The following is a 7,337-nucleotide window of genomic DNA, read 5'->3' as shown; positions in this document are numbered from 1 at the left end:
CCTTTTAAACTCCCTTTGGGCACTTGTTCTTCCCTCTTCTTCGTTCTGGTAGTCAAAGTGATTAAGGCATGTTTAGCGTTGACGAAATAATTTTCCCTATCCATAAGTTCTCGCAAGGTGGAAGGGATCTTCCTTGCTAACTCAGCCATAAATGGACTTCTCGGCCAAATTCCCCCGAGCAGAGCAGCCAACATAATTTTTTCATCTTGATCGTCTCCTGTCATTTTCTCCTTATTGAACCGTGCCAGATATGACTTAAGGGTCTCTTCCTCCCGTTGTTTGACAGTTAGTAGGTACACTGCTGGCCTTCTCTGCCTCTGACTAGCCATAAACTAGGTTAAAAGCTGCCTACCCAATTCTTCGAAGCTTTCAATGAATCCTGACTACAACGCTCTAAACCACCTTCGGACCATTCCCTTCAAAGTTAAAGGGAATGCCCTACATGTGATTTCTCTGGGGAATCTGTGGAGTGTCATGTGGGCATTGAAGGTCTCCAAGTGCTCCACTAAGTCTTTAGATCCATCGTACATGTCCATTGCTAGGACTTTGAATTTTGGTGACAGGAGTACTGCCATGATTTCTGCATTGTACAACAGATTAATGCTGGTCAGTAATTGATCCACTGAAGAAGTCGTTTCTATTTTCTTGGCCATCTCTTCGTATTTGTCCATCAAACTGCACAGGTCATGGTGTAGCTTTCTCGTTTCCTCATTTTCTTGAGGAGGTCGGCCAGCTCCCGCACTATGTGCTTCCATCTCAACCTTGTCGGCCTGGCTGGGCGTTGTGTCCTCTCCTGACGGCCCATTTTTCATCTTGAGGGTCTTGTTCTCCTTCCCTCCAGCGAGTCTACTTCAGTAGTGATTTTCTTTTACTATTCCCTCAATTTCTACAAGCCTTATCTCCATGTTCCGCGATGTTACTTCCTAGTCTCTACTTGCCTGAGATCGAGTGGTGGTGGGTATGTGAAAAACATGCTGGTTGTAGGAAAAATAGAGATATCCCACAAATAGCGCCAACTGTTATGGACGTGTTTCACAGCTTCACAAACATCTGCAACCAAAGAGTTGTGTGGCTTGGGGGTTCTAGGGAACCCCTCTGATGCTTAAGTCAGTGATCAAAATAAGAATCTTCTTTTCTAGACAAATGAATCAAATAATCTTCACATACTTGGGGGATTTGTATATATAGACTCTATGGGATTTCTGTTACCATGCGATAGCGAGCTTATCTGCTATTTGAAATTCAAGTCTCGGGATGAAGAGTATTATCAAATCCAAACAATTGGATATAGCTCTTTTTGTTCGGGATATTTTCAATCAGGATTCCCTTCAATGGTTGGGATGGATTGGGCTTTAAGGGGAATGGATTATTAGCTTGAGTTGCGTGAAGTGGCCCAATAGGCCTTGGAGTCGTATTAAGCCTCTTCAGCACCTTATTGTACTATAGCATTTATTTGCCATAACTTCGGCTTCAAACCAAAGAGGGGACGGTGCCACTTGGTCAAGAATAAAATTGAAAAAACACAAATATTTCTGTTTTTGAACAACTACTGCTGGATTAGCACATTGGGCATGTATGTAATTTAAATATTACATAAGATAAGAACAGTAGAGAAATATTTGTGCATAGTTCGGAAATCATTTTGATGAATAGTAAAAAAATATTTAATGTTTGATACAATAAATTATTTGTAAAAATTTAATAAAAAGAAAAAAGAAAAAAAGAAAAAAGAAAAGACATCACAACATTGATGGCTGACACCACTAGCGTTCCCATCTAGGCAAAAGTGGTGGCGGCCAGACCCTAGTCTGGCACCAATGGTGGCCAGATTGGCGGCCACCTCGTGGTGGCAGCCACTGTGGGGTGGCTGCTGCTTAATTTTTTTTTGAATTTTTATTTAACACATTATATAGAAAATAATTTTTTGATGTTTTGGAAAATTGGAGTAAGATAACTTTTACATGTATGTTTGAGAGTGAGATGGTCTTTGACTGAAAAACTACTTCTTCAGACATTGAGATGAAACATATTACACAAATATGCCCTAACAAGGCCATTAGCAAGTTTATTAGTTACGTTTATACTTATAGACCTGCCGGATACATTAAAAAAAGATAATTCTTAGCAAATATGCTCTAGAGCTCTCTTTGTTTCACTTCTCACCAGCAATATTTTAAATTGGACATTCAATCGAGCCACGCATTTGAAATCTAAACCCCTAATTCTGCCGTAATCATTCTTAGTTACATAATTAACAAATCGTAAATCGATAATTTTATAACCATAACTCTTCAACGAATTTGTCAACAAATTTGTAATCGAACTTGTAAACGAATTTGTCAACAAATTTCGTGTGCAATAATACTATTTCCTTTCTTTTGTCAAGTAAAATTAGATTTTTGGTTTTCCAACTTAGTCTGAAGGCTTGCCGTATATTGTTTATCATTTTTTAGCAAGAGATAGGTACTGCCACATCAATCATCTAACTTTTTTATATAGCAATGGCGGAACCCACATTGTGCAATAAGAAGCTAGAAGGTAAAGTGGCCATAGTCACTGGCGGTGCTAGTGGCATCGGGGAGGCGACTGCGTATCATTTTGCCAAGCATGGTGCACGTATGGTGGTGATTGCTGATATCCAAGAAGAACTAGGCCAGCAGGTCGCTAAATCCATTGGCTTGAGCTATTCCACATTCATACGTTGTGATGTCGCTAATGAAGAGCAGGTCAAAGACATGGTAGAATGGACAGTCAAGAAATATGGGCAGCTTGACATCTTATTTAGCAATGCAGGGACTTATAGTAGAAGGTCAGATCAGACCGTACTTGACCTCGACTTGTTGGCCCTCGACCTCATATTTGCGACCAATGTGCGTGGCATGGCCGCATGTTTAAAGCATTCAGCACGTGCTATGGTTGAAGGGGGTGTGAGGGGGGACCATCGTGTGCACCGCAAGTGTAGCAGCAAGCAGGGGTGCAGTCAATAGAACCGATTACTATATGTCAAAGCATGCGGTGCTTGGGCTTGTTAGATCAGCAAGCAAGCAACTAGGGAAGTATGGGATCAGGGTGAACAGTATATCACCCTCTGCAGTCGCGGCTCCAATGGCATGCAGTGCATATGAAATGGATGCAGGGCAATTGGAGAAAGCATTTGAGCCGCGTGCAAGCGTAAAGGGAATTACGTTGAAAGTGGAGCACGTCGCCGATGCTGTCCTCTTTCTTTGCATCTGATGACTCTGGTTTTGTCAATGGACATGACCTGGTGGTTGATGGGGGCTGGCTTGACTAGGCCAATCACGATAAGCATTAATCATGAATTATTTTATGTTCACGTGCTTGTCACATGTCTATATTAGTTTATTTGTACATACTATAAATAGTACTTCACTTCATTTTTGTATACACACATACATGGAATTGATCCCTCAATAAAACAGAGGTTTTATGCCGAAAGGTTCCAGACCCTTCGACTGCTTCTCTCTGCTAGGATTTCATCCCTTTCATCTGCTAGGTTTTGAACTTTACAATTAATAAGGAGTGAACCTTCAAGACTCCAAGCCCCTTAAAACTATCGCCAGGAGATAAAAAGTGAAAACAGTTTTAATGAAAATGATGTAAGAAAAATATGACAGGAGAACTGAGAAGTGTGTGTACATATCTACACACATACATATATACATACATATATATGTGTGTGTGTGTCTGTGTATGTATATATGCAAGTAAGCAAGCATGCATGCATGTGTGGGTTTGTACTTGCTTTTCTACTATAAAAAGCTTCTTTTTAAATTTTAGGCATGGATTTTACTTTTTTACTAAAAAGGTAAATTTTGAAGATATTTTGGTTTTAAATTTGTTGGTTTGTCTTGTTTATATTTATCTATATTTTTCTAAAATGCAACGAAGGTAGGGGATGTTCCTCCAAGATAGCAACCCTCGAGAAAAGTAAAAGTCTCAAATACTTGTTTACGCATAAGCTGAAATATGAAGTGAAAGAGGTGGTTGGAGCTAGTAAACAACTATGACTACCACTGTATCTAGCGATTGGGCAGAGCCTGCAAACCACGAAGGCCCATAGAGAGGAAGACAGAGGCGGCCACAAAGTTATAAACAGAGGTCAATAGTCGTTGCACGCCAACAAGGAATTCAAATCACGTCATCATCAATTGAGAAAACAGACAGATAATTTTGAAAAAGAAAAAAAAAAACTGAATAAAAATATTATTGAATAGCAAATATCTCATTTCTCCTCGTTATCATTACGTTAACTCGTTGGAGCAGTTGTGCTTTTCACTCCAAAGACCTTTATTAGTCTTCGATCATTTTATGACTTTCATGCAAATTTTGTCAAGGCCAAAACTTCGCAGCTTATAAGTACATAGTTCTTTTCAAAAACAGTTATTCCAACACAATATTGGAGGGTTAGAATTTGGAATATTAGGTTCGATAATTTTAGAATATTAATTAGGTTTCACAATATGATTGATGTTTGGGGTAGGCATAGAACGGTTGTAACGGATAAATATTTAGGCTTTGCTTTTGGTACTAGCAAATTTTGAGAACAAAATTTTTTTTAAGAGGGGAGAATGTAACACCCGGACCCAGTCAAACCCAATTTTTATATATTTTTGAACTTATGCATATGAAAAACCCAATTGAGTGTTTGAGTTTTTTTTGAAATAGACTACGGGCTTAAAATCTTTGTTTTGGAGGTTTATGATTTTTCTTTGGTGTTTATAATTAGGTTAAAAATCTTTCTATGAGTCGAGAAAATTTTTCGACTAGTTGAATTATTTTTAGAAATTGAGTCGTGATCGATGACTCAAGAAAAAGATCAAGACCCAAGCCCACACTCATGTCTTTTAAACCATTAAAACCAACTGAGTTTATAATATTTTCGCCACCTCGCACGATTGCACTCCCATGCACGTATGCCTCTATTCTCCTCAGCTTCAGGGTTTTGTTTTTGTTATGTTTTAATCACCTATCTATTCACACGTTAACATCATAGTTCATGCACGTTTTCTTTTCTGTCTATTTTCTCCCCTAGAGTTTTTCTCACGTCCTTGGCATGCACGTTTCTTCTAGGGTTGCAACCCGATCAACTCCAACCAGGTCTGGACCCGATCCGACCCGACCCATCACTGTTTGCACCCCAAACTGGTCTGACCAGTCCGTACTGTACCGGGTCAGGTCGGGGTTTTTTATTTTTTATTTTTTATTTTCTAAACTATATGAACGTTGGTATTTCAATTATGGAAATAAGTGAAACGTTCAGAAATTTCAATAAAGGCACATGGCAAACATCAAGCCATGAAACAGCCTAGCTCTTTGGCAGGATTATTGCATGCAAAACCGGTCAGTAAGATCTCAAAAATATAAAGATGAACATAAACAAATAAACCAGATGAACAAAAACAAATAAACCAGAAGAACTAGAATATTAATTCTTCCAAGAAAGAAGTAAAGGTGCAAAGGCATGTGAGGTGTTCTCAAATGTACTTCTAAGTGTAGAAGCGTCAAGTTGCATCAAGGATAAGTCCAGGATCGTATTCCATAGGGACAAATGATTTTCAAAGTATTTGTGAAAGCTTATTCTAAAAATATGGTTATGTAAAAATGCTATGTAAAATTCTTTTTAAATTTTTATGGTTATGAAAACAATTTGGAAAGATAAAAAGTAATTTGTACAAAGTAAAGGATTTGTTGCCAATGGATTGTATGGTGGAGCTTGGAGGATCTCGGGTCTACGACTTTGCTTTAAAGTATGAATTAACTCATGCACAATTTGATTTCTAAAACTGGAATGGTTCAAAAGGTGTTAAAATGTAATTTTAGTTTTTATCAAGCCTCAACAGAATTGCTAATCAATAGCTAAAAATTGACAGGTTCATAGAATCAAATTGACAAACACTGGGTTGCAGTTTTAGAACTTCTTTGTTTCCACCATTAACAAGCTTTTCTGGGCATTACTCTCCTCTTACTAACCCAATCAAGGTGTTAATAAAACTGAATGTGAGAAATATGAGCTCAAAGTAAATATGCCAATGCCTAAAACAAAATATCCTCACTAAGCATCCACCAAAATTACTATAACACGCAGCTGATGGAATCCTTGATTAATTCAAGGTTCTGATGTGCCTTGTGTCAACAACAGAGCAAGAACAAGAGCAAAAGATTTCATCAAACTTGCCTCTTCAGAATTCAATTTCAGACAAAGTGAGGTATGCCATCGAACCACAGAAAATCTAGCAAACAATGGAGAACAATAGAAAGTTTTACCACAACCCAAGCCTTAAGAACTTAGCCGATCATCTTCCTCTAAACTAGCTAAATATTGGAAATGGAAAATAAAACTCTAAAGAAAAAAAATCCCCAATTCGTCTGAACAAAAGCATGGAAAGAAAAATACCAGCCCAAGGAAAAAAGGGAAAAAAAAAATCTGAAACTAACTCCTTCCTTTTATACTTGGAATCTTCTCTCTTCTTCTCTCTCCTTGCCACGAATTTCCTCTCTTCCGTCGTGCTTAACTACTGCATCTTCTCTTCTGTTCGTGGTCCCCAAATTCCCAAAGTAATTGCATTTGCGTTGGTTTATCGGGTTTGACAAGGATTTAATTTATTTTCAGGTTGTTTCTCCTCATGGGCTTCACATGCACGTGGGCTTTGGTTTGGACATGCTATCCATTAGCTTTACTCATGGACATGGCCTCTATTTGATTTCTTTTTAGGTATAGCAACTAAGTAGGCTTTGATTACAAGTTCCAATGACCTTCACACCTGCAATGGCCAAGATTCAAACATAAGCTTACTTTAATGTTAGCTAGTCCAAAAACATAAACCCATCTATTAATTAGTGGTAAAATATTATTTCACATGCCAAAACCCAATTAACTCATATTATCTTATTAATACTCTTATTTTAACAAATAAAACTCATTTAACCCAAGATATTAAGAGTATTAATAAAGCATATATGACTATTTATCACACCCCCTAACTGACTTTTTGCTAGTCTCTTAGCAAATAAAGTGAACGAAATCATAAAAATGGGAGATTACCAACTATAATTCTAGAAAATCTGAAAATCACATGCCATGAAGTAAACTTGCTGAGTTTAAGAACATTGGAAATAGCTTAATCTGAAATTTAGTATCAACTGAGAGATTTATACACTATTTAGTAAATCAACCAAGGGAATTAAATGTAAGAAAGTTTGCTTTATTTTAAGTGCATAGGAAATGGGTTAGAATTCCAAGATTGACAACCAAAAGGCATTAGAAGTTTCAAACACAACAGCTACTCTGAGATAACCACATGGTTTTACTCTAATTC

General features: G+C 37.6%; 1 pseudogene; it reads left to right on the top strand.

The window, feature by feature from the left end:
* The first annotated feature begins 2,501 nt into the window (after positions 1 to 2,501).
* The window catches only part of LOC121236940, an 81,950-nt pseudogene continuing 77,114 nt past the window's right edge, over positions 2,502 to 7,337 (top strand).

The sequence above is a fragment of the Juglans microcarpa x Juglans regia genome, chromosome 6S, assembly GCF_004785595.1.
Source record: "Juglans microcarpa x Juglans regia isolate MS1-56 chromosome 6S, Jm3101_v1.0, whole genome shotgun sequence".
Taxonomy (NCBI): domain Eukaryota; kingdom Viridiplantae; phylum Streptophyta; class Magnoliopsida; order Fagales; family Juglandaceae; genus Juglans; species Juglans microcarpa x Juglans regia.
This window is presented reverse-complemented; position numbering and strand designations above follow the sequence as displayed.